The sequence below is a fragment of the Anser cygnoides genome, chromosome 19 (assembly GCF_040182565.1).
Source record: "Anser cygnoides isolate HZ-2024a breed goose chromosome 19, Taihu_goose_T2T_genome, whole genome shotgun sequence".
Taxonomy (NCBI): Eukaryota; Metazoa; Chordata; class Aves; order Anseriformes; family Anatidae; genus Anser; species Anser cygnoides.
In genome coordinates this window covers 10,633,914-10,654,598 of record NC_089891.1, presented here as the reverse complement: position 1 = coordinate 10,654,598, position 20,685 = coordinate 10,633,914, and the positions used below count along the sequence as shown (strand labels likewise).

At 42.6% G+C, this 20,685-nt stretch overlaps 1 protein-coding gene across 5 annotated transcripts in view; it reads right to left on the bottom strand.

Annotated features, from left to right (window-relative positions):
• Positions 1 to 20,399, bottom strand: part of KCNJ16 (potassium inwardly rectifying channel subfamily J member 16) — a 36,459-nt gene extending 16,060 nt beyond the window's left edge. The window contains exons 1-2 of one of the 5 annotated variants that reach the window (XM_066979937.1): positions 20,258 to 20,273; positions 6,271 to 6,366 (exon numbers count right to left, since the gene is read on the bottom strand). The gene's annotated coding sequence lies outside the window, so the exon portion shown is untranslated. Of the gene's footprint in view, positions 1 to 371; positions 735 to 6,270; positions 7,824 to 20,257 lie in introns of those variants that run through there. The other 4 variants (XM_066979938.1, XR_010825811.1, XM_048064533.2 and 1 more) reach the window with 4 other exon arrangements.
• Positions 20,400 to 20,685: the final 286 nt, after the last annotated feature.

Below are 20,685 nucleotides of genomic sequence, written 5' to 3'. Positions count from 1 at the left end.
ATTTTTTTTTCCTCCTGTTTTCACTGATTAAGAGCATCGTTTGCTCCCGCCACAAAGCCAGAGTCGCTCAAAAGATCCACAGATCCGTAGGCTATTAAGCAAACCTCAAAACACTATCAGGGCCTGACAAGCTGTGAATCATGTGAGCTTGGATTGGTGGCATTCTTCCTTAGGAACATTTTGTATAGTGCTAAGCTGTATTCACTTCATACTGAAAAGATCTTCGGGGAATTAGGTCTGTGAAAAACATAAAGTGGTGTTTCCCACAGAAAAAAGCAAGTCACACCACTTGGGTGTCTTAGACTGGGAGCAACTGCAGGGCTTATTATGCTCAGGAGAGAAAGTACAGATTAAGGAGAGTAAAAAGTAACCTGAAAGGTCCTGGAAAGGAGCCAGCAGAACTGTAACAAAGGCAAAGCAACCTGAAAACAATAATGTCGCAAAACATCCCGCAGGAAGAAACGAGGATGGATCTTCAGGCCATACGAATGCTAGATAGATGAAGTTATCTCCCAGCTAACTGCCAGCACAAACATCATTTACAAAGCTTGACAGCTGCAGAGCAGTTAGGAGAGGAGCTTGTGTTTAAAGGCAGAAGTAGCAAGTGGGTTCCAGCAACGTTGTGACGCGTGTTGGTAATTATGACATTATGACATTGATTTGGTCTTCGACTGTTTTTCAAATCAGGACTTGAGATCTCTTTGTTCTCCTGTGTAAAACCCAGCTTTGAGGTCATTCTTCTCCTTACACACCCTTGGCTGTTTATGAACATCCTTACAAAACTCAAAGCCCATTTCCCATTGAGGAAGACAAGAAACAGGTTTTGTCATTGTCTGGCTCAATTGTTCTTTGTAACTACATAGTAATTCCAAAAAGAGGAATACTTACTAGCCTTAGGTTTTATTGTTGTAAAAGCTTCATGTCAACAATGAAAGGATATGCATGGTACAGGCGTATGATTGAGGAGAATCTGCTTTTCATATTAAAGGAAAGTGAATGAGAATGACATTCATCTATTTGAAAGGGAAATTGGCAGAAGGTTCAGCGGGGTACCCATCTATAATGAATATTAAGGACCATTTCAGCTATTTGGCATCAAAATCTAGATAGCTCTAGATCTCTCTGTGTGACGTATGCTTTTGGCTTCGGGGTAGAGGGACAGATTTTGGCACCCTAATCTGATGTTTCCTTAAAGCTGCAGCAATGTATTCTCCTTATGCATTGTTGCTCTTAGCAGTGGCTGCATTTTGTTAGTTTAAGAAAGCGCTCTGGGATCTTTCAGAATAAAAGGATCATTACTGCGGAAGTTGGAAAAATGTCAGCAGAAGGAATGAAATATTGCCCCATGCCCTTGCTTTACAGAACAGGGAATCTTTTCTTCCAGTGTTGGTTTAGGACTTAATCCCGCAAGGTCCTGTCTGTCAGCAAACACAGTCAGGTTTAAGAGCATGAATAACCATCCTAGAAATCACTAGAAACTATTTTGTTACTGTGAAATTAAGGAAGTGCTGAAGTTCTCCGATAGACTGGGACCAGAGTACTCAGCACCCTGCAGAAATGAGCCTTTAGCTCTTAGAACCATTTATTGTGTCCAGAACAGCCATTCATTAGGGCTTTGTGCAGAGAGGTTGAATTTCACTCACTTGGAAGATATTCTTTCTAACCCCCCGAGACACACAGACTCTTCGGTTGATTTGGAAAACAAAATGATTAATAGCATTTTACAAGTTTTTCCACTAAACAGTTTTCAGTTAAAGGCTGTCACAAGCTGAAGAATTTGTAGGAATAGTGTCAATCTGATGACATAGTGGCAATAAATCCTATTGTACTGGATTACGTTTTTACCCATTAAAATGCTCTGACCTATTGTCATCCAAGTAGAACCACATTCCACTGGCTGTTCAAAAGGTTCTGATTTCACTCCCGATTGTTACCAGGGCAACTGCACCTCCATCCAAAACTCTGCTGCACCAACCATCTAACTTGATCTGAACAGGCTCAAGGAGATAAAACAACGCGCTAATTATCTGTTCCCATTGAAAAAGTCAAAATTAATTTTTTTCTGAGATCTGAACAGAAACTCATAGAGGTCATTTCGGGGATATTTGTTGGGTTTTTTTGTTTGCTTGCTTGTTTCGTGAGGCACTAATTGTCTCATTTCTTTGGGGAATAGCTATCTGTGTGAAAAAATGCCATGAAAAGATTAATATTCTTAGTCTGTCCAAAGCAAGAGTGCACTAGAAGCCTCACCACAGACCACTCCTGGAAAGAGTTCTCACTCAGCTGTGGAACACGAAAAGGATTTTCAGTAATGGTCAAACAGCTGGTTAACACTCGTGAGTGGAAATAGAAATGTTTGAATTTTCCCACTGAGATTTCTGGTGGAAAGCAGGCTGTGTTTTATGGCATCTACTTTTATATGCATTAAGTTAATATATCAGTTGTCTTGCTTTGAGTTATCATTGAGTGGGAAAACGCCAGTTAGAAGACACACATGCTCTGCTATAGCTGCTAAGGATCAGCACTTACTGGGGAATAAAATGGAGCACCTGGCCGTGTCAGAAATCAGCTCTGTAAAGTTAGTTCAGGTCTGATCCCAGCCAGGCTACAGGCCTGCAAAGAAACAACAAGATTGTTCTGGTACTGCAAGACAGAATCAAAGCTGTTAAACTGCTGTACACAATATTAGTTTCCATTTTGAAAACAATTTGAGAATTTTAAAAAGAACAGGAGATCCTTTGTGTTCAAAGTTGCCTCACAAATGGAGATACCTTTAGTTCTTACACATGGAAAACTTCCAGCTAGTTTTACTCTGTTATCCAGATGAGTCTTCATTTCACATTCTACAGTCAAGCCCTGCCTTGGTTTTCCTTTGGAGTGCAGGAAACCTTGTCTGAAAAATCACTGTTCACTGAAACTGCCTCTACTCAATTTGTTTCCCAGACTCTTGATTTTTATCAAATGTCATTTCTTAGATCTTCCCAGGTTAGTAGTGACCTTCCATCCCCTACCATGTGGACAGCAAAGAGAAACCAAAAATGTAATGCTTCCTCAGCAGAATCCTTCCACAGGAAATTAAGGGCTGAATCTCTCTTTGCTGTTCCAATTCTCCAGTCCAGCATGTCACCACAAATAATATTTGAGTAGCTGAACCATATTCTCCCCTGTCTGCACTCGCAAAACAGGACTTTTAACTGCTTTAGAAACAGGAACTAGTGTTACTATCATGACTGCAAACTACAAAAAATGAAGTATCTTGTGAAAAGCAGCACAATGAGTTTTTGGGTTACAGCATTCCTTCCTGCCAGACAGAATAGACAAATAGTCTGCCTTCCCAATATGACATGAAAAGTTAAGAATCAGATCACACTCCTGTCCTAATTTAAAAAGCAAATAGAAAGAAATCTGAGGTTGTTTTCTGTTTGTTTATTTGTTTGGCTTGTTTGTATTTATCATCTGGCATTTTAATTGCACAGCAAGTTACTGTAAATGGATGTTCTGTTACCAAGAATGGTTTCATGCTCATAGCGAGAATTTTGGGCAAGAAAGATACCTAATAAAATAAAGAAGGACATGGAATCAGCCAATCTAGAGAACCACACTCCTGCCAGAGAGTACAGAATGAGGTGAATTAGCAGTGTCCTGTTGAAAGGCAGAAACTTCCTCAGCGTGAAGTGTTTTCCAACTGATCTTTCCAAGGACTATTCAGAATGCCTTCTGCCAAAAGGGTGTCTCAAAGATTTCAACCCTCTTGTCTGGTAACACCTCCTTTGCAAAAGTTTGTTTCTTTATAAACAGAGCTTCCTGAACAAATGACTGATACATCAGTCCCAGTTCTTTCTGCCTCCAGAAAGAAAGGATATAGAAATCTTGGTAAGAGCTTGACTTGTATTTCTGATATTAGTTCCCTTCTGTTGTGGCGCTGAGTCATTATTGCTACACTAATGAAATACAGCTAATCTGTGGATTGCTTGGATATTGCCTGAATTTAGCAAGTTTGCTGCCAGTTAACTCTGACTGATCAACCGACATTTGCTAAGCCATGCTAAACCATTTATCAGGATGTACTGGAATTTTTGCTTTTGGCAGTGCATATCTCTAGGGAGCTTGCATGACTTAGTGGCACCAAGCTTGTTGCATCAGTCCATTCACACCCTTTCAAAAGTAATAGGAAACAAGTGCACCAGAATGTTTGCCTGCTCCTATTTCAAAAATGTCCATCAGTATTATAGAATGACTGTGTCACGTAAATGATGCAAGCCTTCTTTGCATTGATTTAAATCACCTAAACAAAAGGAGACAAAAGAAGAGAAAGCAAAAGGAAGATGCAAAAGTGCTGGGAGGCCAATTAGTAAAGTCTCTGCAGATGAAAGCTAAAGAACTTTCTCCCTTTCCTTCTTTCAGTGACTAATCTCTGTTACTGTAACAGAATGTTAGGAATGTTTATCCTCACCAAAACTGAAGCATTCACTTCCTCTTCTCCATCTCCTTAAGTCTCTTGAAAAAGCACTTCCCTCTCCATTATGGCTGTGGCAGGAAAGCTTATGATAATACTACAGAAAACACTGTCTGCAAAAGAATTTCTTTTGTGCCCAAGTAAAAGCTTGTAGTCTCATTCTGTATCACCACGAGTGAATGAGTCAGGGGTAAAAAGAAACAACAGCTTGAATGTTCCCAGGAGACCAGAAGAAAGGAAAAGTGATGCAATGCAAGGACGCTGCATTTTTTACAGTAATGCCATGAGGACAGACCACATCGCAGACCACCCCTCTCTAAGCTGGACGACCTCTGTCTTCTTTCCAGGTTCAGAGCACCGTGGTGGCTGCTTTCACAGGAGGAGAGCTTTGTTCCAAAACTACTGCACAGGAGCGAGTATTTGAGGAAGTTTAACAGCAAGGAACATGCAGAAGCTAGTATTGTGTAATCAACCCCCTGGCAAGTGCATTGCAAATGATGCAGTGAGTAACGTAAGGATTGCATTGTCTTTCTCTGCCATCTTTCAATCATGTTCTATCCATTGGGTTAGTACTGTGAGGCAGCTTATCTTCCTCAGGCACACCGTGGCTGACTCTAAGTATAGAGTATATATATACTTAGAGATATATATATATATATATACATATACTTATACTTAGTATAGAGTATATATATACTTAGAGTATAACTCTAAGTATACAGCAAGGAAAGGAAATCCTATCCACTTGTTTGCCTTCTATGTGACCTTCCCAGATCCTCAACCTAGTTAGAAAAGCATCTCCATTTTCACTGCAGTTTGAATTGTCTGTCCAGGACTTTTAAATACAGAAAGCAGGGTATCTCTAAGGTGGATAACATAATTATTCCTTTCTTACTTTTGTCTGTGGGATCTTATAACAAACCAGGGGTCAGTATCTCCCATCACTCATTACACATACACATTTGTGCACAAGTTCACATTCACACAGCCACTCACACCTAAGAAAACTGAGTCCAATCCTGCAGTTCAGGCCTTTGCTGCTAGGCCCCTCTCTGCTCCAACAGTTCCGACAAACTGGTTGCCCAGACCAGCCTCAGAAGGCAGGCTTTGGGGCAGAACGCTTCTTCTGACTCACTCTCAGTTCAGCCAACATTTCTCACAGTCTGTAACCTTCAATTTCCTCTGGTATGAGCTGAAAGTGCCTCTGCTGGTCTGCCCTCCTAACTCAAGAATTCATGCGGTCAGTTTTGCTGCACCTTAGCTTTGTTCCTCTGGTAATGACAAGTTGGAAAAACCCACCGTACGTGGACAGGCAGGAACAGAGGAATGTAGGAATTGCCAAACTGGATCAGACCCACAGTCTGTCTGGTTCTGTATCCTGTCTCTACCAGTGGCTAATACCAAACACTCCAGAAGAAGGTGTAAGAGCCCTGCAACAGGCAGCTTTGGAAGAATTTCCCTCCTCAAACAAGTTCTTATCCTGATCTTCAGTAATTAGAGGCTGGACTCAGCCCTGCAATTACACAGCTTCCCGAGCATGTATTCGTACCAGCATTATAGGTCTGCCTATTTTTAATATTCAAATGAACACAAAGTCCCTTTCTGAATTTCTGTGCTATAGAGAACTGTGTTGCCAAACAACAACTAACAAGCTGCCAGGTTACAATGCAAAACACACTTCTCGTTGAGCAAGATGCACAATTTATTCCCATACAGGTTGTTTAGTTAGTTTAAAACTCTCTAAGGTAACAGGATTTCTATTTAAATGCACACACACAAACGCGCATAAGTCAGGAAACAGAAATGGGCTTTACCTTAATATCTGCTGAGATCTGAATCTCTGCTTCACTCCCTCCTTTCTTTTTCTCTCTCTCCCTCTCTTGCATGGCTGGACTGACAGGTTGGCAGGGCTGAGAACGACAGGTTGGGTTTGTTTTTTTAGGCGCAACTCCTCCCCCTCTCAAAGAGAGAAAAAAATTGCAAGACTGCTTGGGAAAAGTTCACAGAAAATCCCATCCTTTCAGCACATTAGAACTGACGAGACATATGCTACATTTGGGAGTCCAGCACTTTTCTTATTTTTTTCTCAAAAAGGCTCAAAGTCTACTTCGCAGTAAGTAAGAAGCAAGCAGAGGATTTACACCGGGATCTGATCTGACCCCCAACCCTGTCCCCGATAACTGATCCGACAGATAACTCTAGCCCCTTTCGGGCAGTCTTGACAGAGATTTTTGTAAAAGTGGAAAGTGCTTTTACACACAGCACAAATGCCTTTGGGCCTTGGACTTTATCCGTACATCCCACGGCCTCCGTGTATAACAAAAGCCACCAGCAGATGTCTGAAGTCCTCGTTTCTCTCCCAGAGTCCTCCGCCGCTGCCAACCTGCCCGCACTTGCAGCACCAACAGGTTATTTTCAGCTCCTGCTTTACTCCGTCCTATGACTCGGCTGCATGAAGACCGGCTGGCCTTCTGTCACTGTCACCTGCAATGTGACGGTGATGCTGCCAGGTCTCTCTGCAAGTGCTGGGAGAAATATTTAGCAGGCCACACGGACACGTGGGTACAGCCGTGGGCAATACGGGGCAACGCTGCGTGCCCCCGCGGGCCTTCCCCGCTGTTCTGGCTCACCTAGACACGATACGTCCCTGAAAGCTCCTGCCACTGCAGGGGTTTTAAGCCAGCCCTTTAGTGTCACCCCCAAGATGCAGACAGTGATCCTGCGGTGATCCTGCCCCTCTCAGCAGGGCCTTCAGATTAGGGCCATGTCAAATGAACTCAGCCTGCTCCTGCTCCTGCCGTGCCATTGCTGCTTGTCCCTCTGCCCGCCTGGACAAGGAGCTTTGCTTCGGGAGACATGTGCGTCAAGTCAAGTGACAAGTGACAAGAAAAGTGACAAGAAAAAGGAGCCAAGAAGTCGGTGGCAGGTGATGAAATGGTCTCTACGCTGCTGCTCTCCTGTAATCTATCAAAAGAACTGCGACACAAGTCTCTTTTGTCCTCTAATGTTTTCCTTAAGATGGCAGTTTGGGCACAAATCTGCAATTTCCACAGCCTCTTCTCTGCAGAGTTGCTCTCTATTCCTTACCCCGCTGTCTCAAGCAAACATACAGTAGACTAATGACAGTCATCTGCATAAATTTGCATCATAGACTCCTTGAATAGAATCCATATCTCCTCTGGGTCAGATTTGCAGCTGGTTTATAACAATGAAGTCTCATAGACTTCATTTACCTGCGTCACTACGGCTGGCATCACAGTGCTCAGTATGCTGATAAGCAACAGCTCCACAAAGCCAGAAGCGTTCTAAAATTTTTGGGAAAAAAAAAAAAAAAAGACGGTTTAACTAACATTACAGTGCACTAGCTTATGGGTGAATTCGATGAGTGTCACACAAAGTCAGCATAGCATCATATACAAAAATGCCCAGTTCCACGTCTCACCAGCTAACGCTGCTGCAGTGTTTCCTATGCCAGGGGAGCGCTGGGCCCGTCTGTCCCAGGGCCAGCTTCCATTCCTCCCCTCAGTCTCCTGCAGAATGCATTTGCTTTCTGCCTCTTCTATCAGGCAAGCGTTCTCAATTGTGTTCAGATCCCTGCTTAAGATTTCCAGGGAGATAACACAAATGCTAAGAAATCTTTCCGGACACTGGAACAGGCTAACTGAATCCAGACAGCACTGGTCACGGCCAGCACCAAAGTTCAGCAATAATGAATCAGAGCTGAACGCACCGGTGCCTGCTGAGTGCCTCTATGAGGTGAGAAACTGTTCTTAAGGTTACAGCATGGTAATGGGCTTCGTGTTTCTGCCTTAATTTCTAATACAGATGGGATGGGGATAAGAATGCACTAGTATTAGGTGCATACCAGGCTCAGCATTACGGTATCAAAGGCAGATTTACCAGCAGAGATATCAAGCTGTAGCTTGCTGTGGCACTGGTGCATGACGGTCTTCTCCCTCCTCAGCATTATGAGGCTGGAGATCCAGCTCCTTCTAAAGATTCGCAGCTTGAGGAATCCTTAAGGAAGCAGGGTAGATCCAAGGGGGGTTATTTTGACTGACCATTTCCTGCCCCAACACCGTGTGCCAGGAACTTGAACGTGGCCATCACAGAACTCCTGCTTATCTCTGACCTATCAACTCCACGCGGCCCGTGGGCTTCTGGAGGAGGACAAGAGAAGCAGAGCAGCAATGAAACAAGAAAGTGTGCCAACGTCCAGCTACAGCCTCCTGCTCAGATCCAGTCCAACCCTGTGATGCAAGCCTGGAGGGTGGTGGGTTTATGTGGAGCATTTACACAGCTTCTCTACCCCTTTTTTATGAGGCTATGTCTACCCCAGGAGCTAAGGGTCCACACAAGCCAAGAGCTGGTCGTTCTCAGCAAGCAGAGTTGCCATTAGAGCTTCAAATCTGTCAATAAATGCACTTCAGTTAACTACTGAAGTGAAGTTAGATTTCTTGTTTTTCCTGTTTAATTACCCAGTTTCAGGACAGTCTAATAATGAACCCTTAGAACACAGCTTATTACGGCAACAGAAAGGCTGCAAAATTGCATACAACACTGGATCATTATAGTCAATTAGTTACACTCCCTTTAAAAAATAAAAGAGGAAGGAACATGTTTCATAATACAGGAATCTAATCCAAAATCTCTTGATGCCAATGACAAGATTCCCATGGCTTTCAATTGACAATGATCAATACAACCAACATAGTAAATCTGGAATTTTCATATATTGCTATTGATGTTAGAGTACTGTTTCCCGCTGATTTTCAATTGGGTTCTATACGCCCTGCTGCTCTGTGATGCTTTCAAAACATCTTCCTCGATGCATGCAAATAGTCCTTTGTTTCTGCAAATTCTTTGGGTATGGCTGAGCAGATACCAATCACACTGGAGCCATCTAAGTTTTGCCAAGGCAGAAAGGGAAAAAAATAATAATAATTCCAGTTCCCAGCTTTTAGCCTTGGGGAAAGTGGATCACACAGGCAACAGTGCAGGGGACACAGATCCATGTCCATTACCTCAAACCCCAGTAACAACATTCATAATCCAGGCTGCTTTTTTTAGACTTTGTGAATCTGTTGCTCCAAATTTCTACCCATTCAAAGATCAAACTCTCTTTCTACTACCTATAAACTGCGGGTGCTTAAAGTTTGATAGGAAGATGAGAAGTTTCCAGCAAAGAAGAGCAGCAAACGGGACCAGGTATGCTATCTTCAGTGCTTGCTGACTGGTGGTCTTAGGAAAAATCATTACAAAAGTTCCTGTCAATGTAGAGGGCATAGATGAGCTGTGTGAATGTCACAGCCCCTCTAGCAACTCTGTATGTCAATGGACATACATGGACCATAATGGACATACAGACCACTGGGAGCTAGAGAAGCTCTTTAGCCCTTTCTCATGTGTTATTGCACAGGGAGAATATTTCAGTCTAGGGACTGAATAATTCACCAAGAAATCAGCTGGCCAGTGTGGAAATAATTTTAAATGAACTGAGCCCTTAGGTATTAAATTAACTGGATCTCTAGGGAAGGATGTGGATTATTGCAGCTGAATGGAGCCCTTATTTATCAGATGGAAAAGGTTAATGTCATTTCCTTTCCTTTCCTCCATGGTTTTTCTTACCACATCACCATTTATGGATAGCATGAGGTGCAGACAGTGTAAGAACATGTGCTTGATTGTTTAAATGACCAGAGCTGTTACTTTAATGGGGGGAGGGGGACAAGAAATTAAGAGTTCTTCTGGTTTCCTGGGAGGAATTACAGGGCTGGGAAACATAAAACACTGAAGAAAGGAAATGGGCTTGTGGAGCACCTGGTCTTTGATTTGACATCCAAGAGTACCTAACTGAATGAGGGAATTTTTGCATTCTCATCTACTGTGTGCACATAATAACAACCAGGATCAAACTAATCTAATATCCTTATTTCATACTTTATAAAGAAAGAGTACATTAAGAAATGTCATTTTTTTTCCTCCTTAATTAAGTTTAAATACAGTTAAATTAAGTTCTACTAATAAAGAGTCTATGTTTTTTTTCTAATTTGCCTCTGGAATCTCAATAGCTGTTGACCTAAAGATAAATATCAGAGCTGCTCAGCTATCTATTATATGCTTTACTAATGATGTCAACAAGGTAATTCTAATACCAGCTATGGAGACAATTTCCATGGCAGTAAGACTGAGAGAAGTGAAAGCCAAGATTAAGAGAAGAAAAATCTTTTTGTGGTAAAAGACTCAAGAGACACGGGTTGATTTCCTCATCTCTAGCATTGTATAACCTTAGGCAAGCCACTTAAGGGTATCCTCCAACCTGTTAGCATAGTTAACAGAAGGGACCTACAACACCCTTTCTGGTGTTAAGGATGAGCATATCCGACCTCTTGGGAATTCAGGGATGCTAGTTCCTGGTTCCCTGTTCAAGCCCACAGAGACAGGTATGGCATTTGAGTCAGGCTTCTAAGTACAGCCCTTCCTTCTTCTCAGTGTTTAGAGGGGCTGTATACAAAGGTGTCATGCATATTTCTCTGCCATGCCGTGGATAATAAATGGTTTGAGTTCCTCACCACCCTCTTGTTTCCAGAGCCATCAGCAGAACATAACTCATGCTAATTCCATAAGAAGACGTCTGAATACAGCTCTTGGTCTCTCTGACTACACAGAACTACAAGACGTGAAACTGGTTCCTAGCTCCCAGATCCAGCCACTTCCCTACCCCAGATTCAACTCCATGTTGGATCAAAAGTCAGGCATACACCTTTCCTCTCTTCACAACCCATTATCCATCAAAGGAAATCCAGACTGAGGGTCAGAACATCTCTGTATTTGCTGGATGATTCAGAGGAAAACTTTCTGGCCCTGCTTCACATCTGTGAAACTGAATCAGTAGCATTACCCTACCTTTAGAGGTGTCTTAAGGACAAAAAATTAATATTTGGTGGCACTGCAATGGGGATAGCTAATTCCAGCTCTGAATGAAATGAGGAGAAAGATGCCCATTGACTTATATGGGATTTAGAATGAACTCTTATTCATTTTACATTAGCCACCAAACAGCCATTTGAGGATAACAGTGAATAACTATTAATACTTGTGCAGTTAAACAATCAGCATCTAAGTTATAATGGAGTAAATTAATGTATGTATCTAAGGCAACCACAATGTGACTATTGAGTTGGCCTCATAAGGTGAGTATTTGCAGAATAAGAAAAGAAGCACATGTAAAAGCTGAGTGCATCTGGTCTGATTTTTGTCCTGCCCACAAAGGAACAGCTTTTCTGGACAACCAAGCAGCAAGATATTACAGCAAATAGTCTTTCACATAAAGCCAGACTTGACTTTGTAATAATTGCTATGTAAATATAATCCCACTCATCAATTAAAAGCTGCTCTCCTGGGCTGGAACATTATACATGTTCATTGAGATGGAATCCCTGTCAATTCAGTTTGCTAACTCAGTATTCATGTGCATTAGCCTTGGAAAAGAGAATGTGATTGCTTGAATAAATTCAGCCACTACCTTCTGCATCCCTGTATCAGTTGACACGCGTCAGTCTGACTGTAATAGGGGTTCAGAAATATGTTGCCATGGAAATCCTAAATATTCAGTTCTTGGCAGGGGAATTCAAATGGGATACCTGATAAATAGAAATAGCCCAGACCTTTGCCGACCGCATAGCTAATGCCTAAGGTCTTAAGATGTTACTGAGGATCATTATGCAATTTTTTTCCAAAGTAGTTGAGGAAACAAAAATCTTGATTTTTGCTAACATTTGTAGATTTTCAGATCCCAGATTCCTTAGTGAGTCAGGAAATCTCTCCCAGAGCTTCCCGTTGCACAAGCACAGTCTCCAGTGGGGCTACATTATTTCTAAGCTGTCTGGATCCAGCCAGTTCCTCAGGCCAGAGGGTAATTGTTAATGGTCTCTGACCACTTAGGTATTGCTGCTCAGCAGTAGCCCTTGCCCTCCGGACAACCTGTGCTTTCCGTCCCCGTACACCACCCACATGGGGCCAGCCAGTGTCTGACCCCTTTTTTATGGTTATTGTTCTGTGTGACTGAACACTCTTAATAATTCAGCATGGTTCTTCGGCATTGCTTTTTCCTAAGCATGGCTGCAAACTTTACAACCCAAAACACAACCCATAAATAGATTTCCCTCTCGGGCAGCATCCAGCAGCTGTTTAACAACACACAGCATCCCCCTGCAGCAGTTTAGCACAAGAAGTAATGTGTGTCATACCTAATTAAGCTGTAGGCAATTCAGGCTGGAGACCAATTCGTTGCTCTGTGTCGGTAAAGCCGCACAACAGGCTATTACCGAGGGCATCAACTACTACCATAACATTTAAAAACGTCCATAGTTCTTACTAGGTAGGAGAAAACAAGTTCCACAGAGCATGCTAAACCAAGCTTTGGGCCATGAGTAGTGCTTTTAGCAACTTTCCTTCCAGAAAGTGCTGGGGAAGGCCTGTCAAAGCATCACAGAATCATTAGGGGCAGGAATGGTGCCTGTGGCAGCCTTTGTGCCAGGAGGTGCTGGGTCAGGCCTTTGGGGCAGGAGCAGTGCTTGTAGCTAAAAACTTTCTATCCAGAAAGCGCTGGGGAAGGTCTTTGGGGCAGGAGTGGTGCTTTTAAATAACATCTTTCATTCTAGAAAGAGCTGGGGCAGGCCTTTGGGGCAGGAGCAGTGCCCGTGGCAGCCCTTGTGCCGGGAGGCGCTGGGGCAGGCCTTTGGGGTAGGAGCAGTGCTTTTAGCTAAAAACTTTCATTCTAGAAAGCACTGGGGAAAGCCTTTGTGGCAGGAGCAGTGTTTTTAGCTAACAACTTTTATTCTGGGAAGAGCTGGGGCAGGCCTTTGGGGCAGGAGCGGTGGCCGTGGCAGCCCTCCAGCCGGGAGGCGCCGGGGGAAGGCCTTTGCCCCCGGCGGCGGCCCGAGGGCCGGGCGGGCGGGTGGGCGCTATCCCTTCAGCACCACGCGCCGCCCGCCGCCAGCGCCCCGGCACCGCTTGGGGCCTCCTGCCCCCGCGGAGGAGGAGGAGGAGGAAGGGGAACCGCCGGCATGGGCCGCCCAGCGGGCGTCCCTGCTCCCCCGTGGTGCCGGGGGCCGGCCCGAGAAGCCACCCTGTGCTGGAGGCCTTGGCGCAGATCTCTGTCCTGAGACACAGATCTCTGTCCTGAGGCGCAGATCTCCGTCCTGAGGCGCAGATCTCCGTCCTGAGGCACAGATCTCTGCCCTGAGGTTTGGATCTCTGTCCTGAGGCCCAGATCTCCGTCCTGAGGCACAGATCTCTGTCCTGAGGTTTGGATCTCCGTCCTGAGGCACAGATCTCTGTCCTGAGGTTTGGATCTCCGTCCTGAGGCACAGATCTCTGTCCTGAGGTGCTGATCTCTTTCCTGAGGCGCAGATCTCCGTCCTGAGGCACAGATCTCTGTCCTGAGGTTTGGATCTCTGTCCTGAGGCACAGGTCTCTGTCCTGAGGCACAGATCTCTGTCCTGAGGTTTGGATGTCCGTCCTGAGGCACAGATCTCCGTCCTGAGGCACAGATCTCTGTCCTGAGGTTTGGATCTCTCTCCTGAGGCACAGATCTCTGTCCTGAGGCACAGATCTCTGTCCTGAGGCGCAGATCTCCGTTCTGAGGTTTGGATCTCTGTCCTGAGGCCCAGATCTCCGTCCTGAGGCACAGATCTCCGTCCTGAGGCGCAGATCTCTGTCCTGAGGTTTGGATCTCTGTCCTGAGGCCCAGATCTCCGTCCTGAGGCACAGATCTCTGTCCTGAGGTTTGGATCTCTGTCCTGAGGCCCAGATCTCTGTCCTGAGGCACAGATCTCTGTCCTGAGGTTTGGATCTCCGTCCTGAGGCACAGATCTCTGTCCTGAGGCACAGATCTCTGTCCTGAGGTTTGGATCTCTGTCCTGAGGCCCAGATCTCTGTCCTGAGGTGCTGATCTCTCTCCTGAGGCGCAGATCTCCGTCCTGAGGCACAGATCTCTGTCCTGAGGTTTGGATCTCCGTCCTGAGGCACAGATCTCTGTCCTGAGGTGCTGATCTCTCTCCTGAGGTGCAGATCTCCGTCCTGAGGCCCAGATCTCTGTCCTGAGGTGCTGATCTCTGTCCTGAGGCCCAGATCTCCATCCTGAGGCACAGATCTCTGTCCTGAGGTTTGGATCTCCGTCCTGAGGCACAGATCTCTGTCCTGAGGTGCTGATCTCTCTCCTGAGGCGCAGATCTCCGTCCTGAGGCACAGATCTCTGTCCTGAGGTTTGGATCTCTCTCCTGAGGCACAGGTCTCTGTCCTGAGGCACAGATCTCTGTCCTGAGGCTTGGATGTCCGTCCTGAGGCACAGATCTCCGTCCTGAGGCACAGATCTCTGTCCTGAGGTGCTGATCTCTCTCCTGAGGCACAGATCTCTGTCCTGAGGTTTGGATCTCCGTCCTGAGGCACAGATCTCTGCCCTGAGGCCTGCAGCTGAGGTCGGGTCTGCCCCAGGCTGCCTGCTCACCCGGAGTGGGGTTATCTCATACTTCTGAGGTGGAGAGGAGACGAGAAGAGTGCCTTTCTCTCCGCTTAAGTTTCACATGATTCCATGCTGGGAACAAAATTAAACTAAGAGGATTTTGTGAATTTGAGCTGGGAACAAAAGACAAGGTGAAAGTGTCTGAATTTTGGAAATAAGCCACAGTCCCAAACCAGCAAATTCTTTTTCCAAATGTTGTTTGACTAAGGCCTTTCATCAGCGTTAAAAGAATACAGAGAAAAATTTTTCTTGTTTTGTTCTTTTTTTTCTTTTTGAGTTAAATATTGTCTACAAACTATTTTCAGTAAAATATTGATTGTGCTTTCTCCTCTTATCAAAAAAATGTTTCCATACATAGAATTATCCCTGAAGAAAACCAAGCAACCATCCAATCTCTGGACCTCATCTGGTAATTTAGATAAAACCGCCATTTGGGTTAATGAAAGTTAGAACTTGATATGTCAATGACAAATGTCTGCCTTTCTCTTGAACATTAGTAATTTCATTTTTGGCTGACTCTGTTTCAAACTCCACTACTGCAAAATAATCTGCCTACCAAATAAATAAGCTTAGCTCATCACATGCTCAATTCACTGCTTAAAGTTGGTTTTGGAGGGAGGAAACAGAGCTGTCCTTAGAACTGAACAAATATCTGGGAATCAAGTAGCCTTCTATGACTCCAAAAATATTGGATACACATTTTCAGGTGAGAAATTTTCCATCAAAGATGGAGAATTTTAAGCTTCCATTCAAAATCAGAACCTCGCAGTACCCAGTTTTCTGTGTTATATATTTAAAACATATTCATAGCTGGTCAGAAGAACCACTGAAAAGAAATGCTTCTGCTTCTATTGAGAGAAAATTTCTAAACACTGGTGGAAAAGTTTACTTAAACAACTGGATTTCTCTTCCTCCAATAGAGTTTGTGAATTATATTTGGCAACTTCCATGCCTTTGTGCTGAACAAAGCAGAGAATTGCGCAGAGCAGATTATTATTAATAATAACAACAGTAATAAATCTGCATCAAGAAGGACTGTGAAACATAAGTAGAAAAATATTCTTGTCAGTCAAACCACTCACATCATGTAAACATACGAGCTAAACATTTTGTACGAAACCATCCAATCTTCCTGCACATTATGAAGTATAATTTTGAAGATCTATCATGTATGATACTGCAGAACATGGACTGTGACAGGGTGTAATACTCAGTAAAGTGGAGTGGCTTTCGAAAGCGTGTGAAATAACCTTATCTGCAGCTCACTGTTTTGAAAGTTATTTGTGCTTCTTAATATAAGGATAATATCACGCTTTGTTGGCTTAGTGGTGGAAATTGATTTGGGTTATCAAATGAGGTATCATAAAACTCCAAGGTGCAGTTACTGAATGCTCCGTATGTTTGAACCAGAAATACTATCTTCTTGACCATGTGTTGTCAAGCACACTCCGTATGCTTGGCTGTGATTGCTATAAAATGTAAACAGATACCATTCAGACTGCAGAATCTACTTGTCATTCCCTGTCAGCTATTCAGTTTTCCTGCTTCCCACTGCCCCAGAGTTTTCTTAGGTGTTTCATGTTTTGTCTCGAATACAGAATGCTCCTGTATGACTTCTTAAAAGATTTTTCTGAAAAGCTCAGAGATCCTATGCAGCTCTGACAGCACAGCAAAAACTGAATTGCCAGCAGAGGGGGAGAGTTAGAGAGACATTGTGATTTGATCCAACATCCACTGAAGTCAGTGGAGGTATTCTCACTGACCGGGTCAATAAAAAGAAGGAAAAACCTTGCACTAGAGAAGTTTGTGTAATATTTTCTCCAATTCACATTTTCTAGATGCTATCCTACTGTCTATCTATAGCATCAGTTTTCCTTGCTGTTTATATTGAAGAGTGTTCATCACTTTTTCTGAGCAATAATTAAAAAAACTCTGGAAAATGCAAGGCCACATATGGTCTCAGGAATAATAATTAAGATGAAAAAAACTCAGTTTACCAGAACGAAAAGGCACTGAGCAGCTTTAAGCAGAGAATGCCGTATGCCAACCCCTCATGCCCCTAATAAATCTGCATTTGATTGTGCGCTGTAAGTCTTTAAGCACATTGTAGAAATGGGGCAAATCCTCTTTTAGAATTTACTGACTTAAAAAAATGAAAAGCAATGTAATTCCATTTATTTTAACATCATTAGTTTCTGAAAAAGGAACCCTGATCATATCTTAGAATAGCATTATTGTTATTTCTATGATTATCACTATTTTTAACACGTGATACTGTACTTTGCTTCTAGCCAATTGATTCTTTTGCTCTGGAGTTATACAGGAGGTGAGAAGCATGTTAAGAGCTGGAACAAAGCACAGAAATGAGTTATGGCTTTGCCCTTTTTTCCCAAGAATTTGTAATCTATTTATTGTCAGAATAATGCCACTGAGCCTGGATGGGGCAGTGGTGCCAGTGAAGGGTATTTTTCTGTTCATATGTGTTTTAAACAAGGTAAGGTATCCCATCTTATCGTTTAATATCACCAGAATGGTTTTGGAATTGTTAGCATTACATTAAAAAACAAACAAACAAAAAAAAAGCAACCAAAACAACCAAACGAAAAACACAAACAAAAACAACCAAACAAAAAACCACTAAACAACATTCCCCTCCTTCCCCGTTTCCCAATAAAAAAAAAAAAATAAACAATAATAATAAATATAGAAATAAATAAATAAGTAACAGGGACCTAAACCCTGTTGGGCTGGGATTCTTGCTGCTTGTTCTGTCACAACAGCAGAGTGAAAAGTTAACTCAGGCACAGTGAGCTTGTCCGCTTTTAATACAGGTAATATAGAATTTAGCCATTTTTAATTTCCCACCTTCTTCTCTGGAACAGCCCTCAAATAAGTTGCCTTTCACTAAAAGTCCACCTTTTTTTTGTATAACTGAAGCCGGGCTGAGATGGTTCTATTGGCCTAAGCAATTAATCAGGAGAAAGCACCGAGGAGCTCCCCCAGTTCCTTTCTGGTGTGCGTTTGCTTTCACCAACACGTAGTGTCCTCCTGGTCCTATGAGAATTCCAGTTCTCAGGGGTCCATTGGCTCCTTGGCTCCCTGTCAAGCCCTTCATCTTCAAAGCACTCCATCCCCTTTTGATGCCAGCATCTTTATTTGCATTTCGTAGCACCCAGAACAGGCTAGGCAAATACGTTTAAAGTTCAACATATGCTTTGTAGAATTGCCAGGTTGAAAAAAAAAAATAATAATAACAACAACATTCAGGAAATAGAGAAATTCATGGACCCTTAACAAACATTGAACTCCTGACAAAGAAGGCATACTCGTCCTCTGCTGACCTAGGTCACCTTTGAACAGACGCAAGGTTCTTTATCAACTTGCCAATTCTCCCATTCTTTTAGAGAACAGGTTTGTGTTTTGTTGTGTTTTCTTTGCTTGTTTATCTCTTGATCTTTGAGTAAATTACAAAATCTGAATTCAGCCATTGTGGAAACAGGTTCAGAGCTTCACAACTGACTTCCTGCTTATTTTATAACCAAGGTGCCAGTCTCTTGAAATTAATGCAACTCTTCATTTACGTTTTCTGTCTTATGATTCAGGTTTTCATAGTCACTTGGGCCTACATTCCAACATCCTTTCAATACATACTGATTTTTCCACTTTTTTTTTTTTTTTTGTACTTTCATTCGTTTCGATATACTTCAGTGGGAGTAAAGTGACTAGATTCTGTCATTCTGTGATTAACATCCCTGCATTATCCCTTGTGTATGGTGCCAAAGATCTTTAGGGATAAATGACCAGCTGTATTTGGTCAAAACAGAGAATAGTAGAGTCTTACTACTTAGTCTAATAGGCTTACAAGAATCATAGATGTGTGAACTACTTCCAAACAGCTATATGTGCTTTTTTTTTTTTTTTTTGAGGAAGTGTGAAGACAGTATGTCTTCACATTGCTTACTGATCACGCACTTTCATATTTTATAATGTGTCTGCAAGCTTTTCCTCACAGATTCCTAAGTATTTACAGGCCAAATGCTTTAATTGCCCACATTCCCAAAACAGCTCAGAGATAATGTGTAGGAACTGTTTTACTCTGAGGGCAGCATATACCATGTTGCAAATGTTACTGAATATAAACCAAAATGCAAACAGCATAGCTGCAGAGTCTGTAGAAATCTCTTCTCCAGTGGCAGTCGGTAGTTTGGGACATGCTTATCTTCACAAGGCTTCACCTGGATCTTAAAGAATATATCGGGGCTGAGATATTGTCTGCTCAGATGGAGCTTACACTTCACTTGCAGGATTTATTCATGAATTAAAATAGTATTCTGAGCTCTTGGAAATAGGAACAAATTAGGTTTTTCTTTTACTTAAATTTTTAAAATCCATTTGTATTAAAATATTGTTTCTAAAAATATTATATTTATCTGATTATATATATAATATATAGGTATCTAATACAACACAAGAAACAGCAACTGTTTGAATGTCTTCAACTACTTGTTTTAATTGCCACTTGTTTGATCTTCAATCTAATTTCCTTTGATACATTACTGCAGATAAAGCTCACTTGCATCATTTCCATGTAAATTTATGTCACAGCAAATAAAAGAAGAGTTGGGCAAGGAAATACTTCTCACTGCAAACCAATTTTGAGCCACCACAAAGCATACATAGATATTTAACATTATTTTAAAGCAAGTGTTCATTCTATTTACACAGTAAACAGAACAATTGTGGGACTAGTGTCCTAGTCATTTCTGAACAGTCGAGAGAAGAGAAAAAAATCAACAAGGGTGCCAAATGCATGCAAAACAAATGGAACATCTGGTTTGTGTGAGCTTAGTGAAAGGACTGATGTAAATTCAGATCTTGATAGTGCAGGCATGCCTCTCCATGGGGAGAAGAGGCAGACCTTTTCGGACTTGAGCAGTACAGAAAACAATTAAGAGGAAAACAATAGTTACAAAGATAAAGCTAGTAGCATGAAGAGCAAAGCAATGGAAAGGAGTGTGCATGTGTTTGTGAAAACATGAATGTCTGAATGAATTCACTGTGTATACTTTTACACTATGTGTACAGATACATTTTCATTTTCTGTCAAAATAGGATGAAATCAGCTGGATCTATCCAGTAATTTAGTTTTAAAATAGGCACAATAAAGCAATGCTTGTCATTGTCTGGTTGTTTTGCCCTAAAAAAAAAGGCAAACACAGAAATGTGCAGCCGCTCTCCAGTGTATAGGTATGGAAACAATATAAAAGGTACTTTACCTTTGCTCATGCCTCCGTGAGGAAGTTATGTCAAGGGTCCTTTGTTTCTTGTGTGCCAGCAGCCGTGCGACTGTAAAGAAAAACAGGGCTTGGGTTAATAATAAAGAAAGGTACAAGCCATAGACTCCAAAGACTCAAGTTAAACATTTACCCCAGTTTGTTCCTGTAAGCAAACTCAGAGGGTCTGCTTTGATAACTGCTGGCATCTTGAGAAAAGGCTGAGAGCCAATCTGCTGCTTGCCCCGCTACTTCCCGGTCCGCAGCTCAGACGTGCACAGCAGAAAGCTAAAGTCACCTGTGCACATCTCAGTTAGGATTTCAAAAACAAGAAGCAGGAAATTCACCCATGTCAGAAAAGCTCTTCACAATTCAAATGCTACTTCAAATATTTACACATAGGATTGGATTCTGAATTACCCACTGAAATA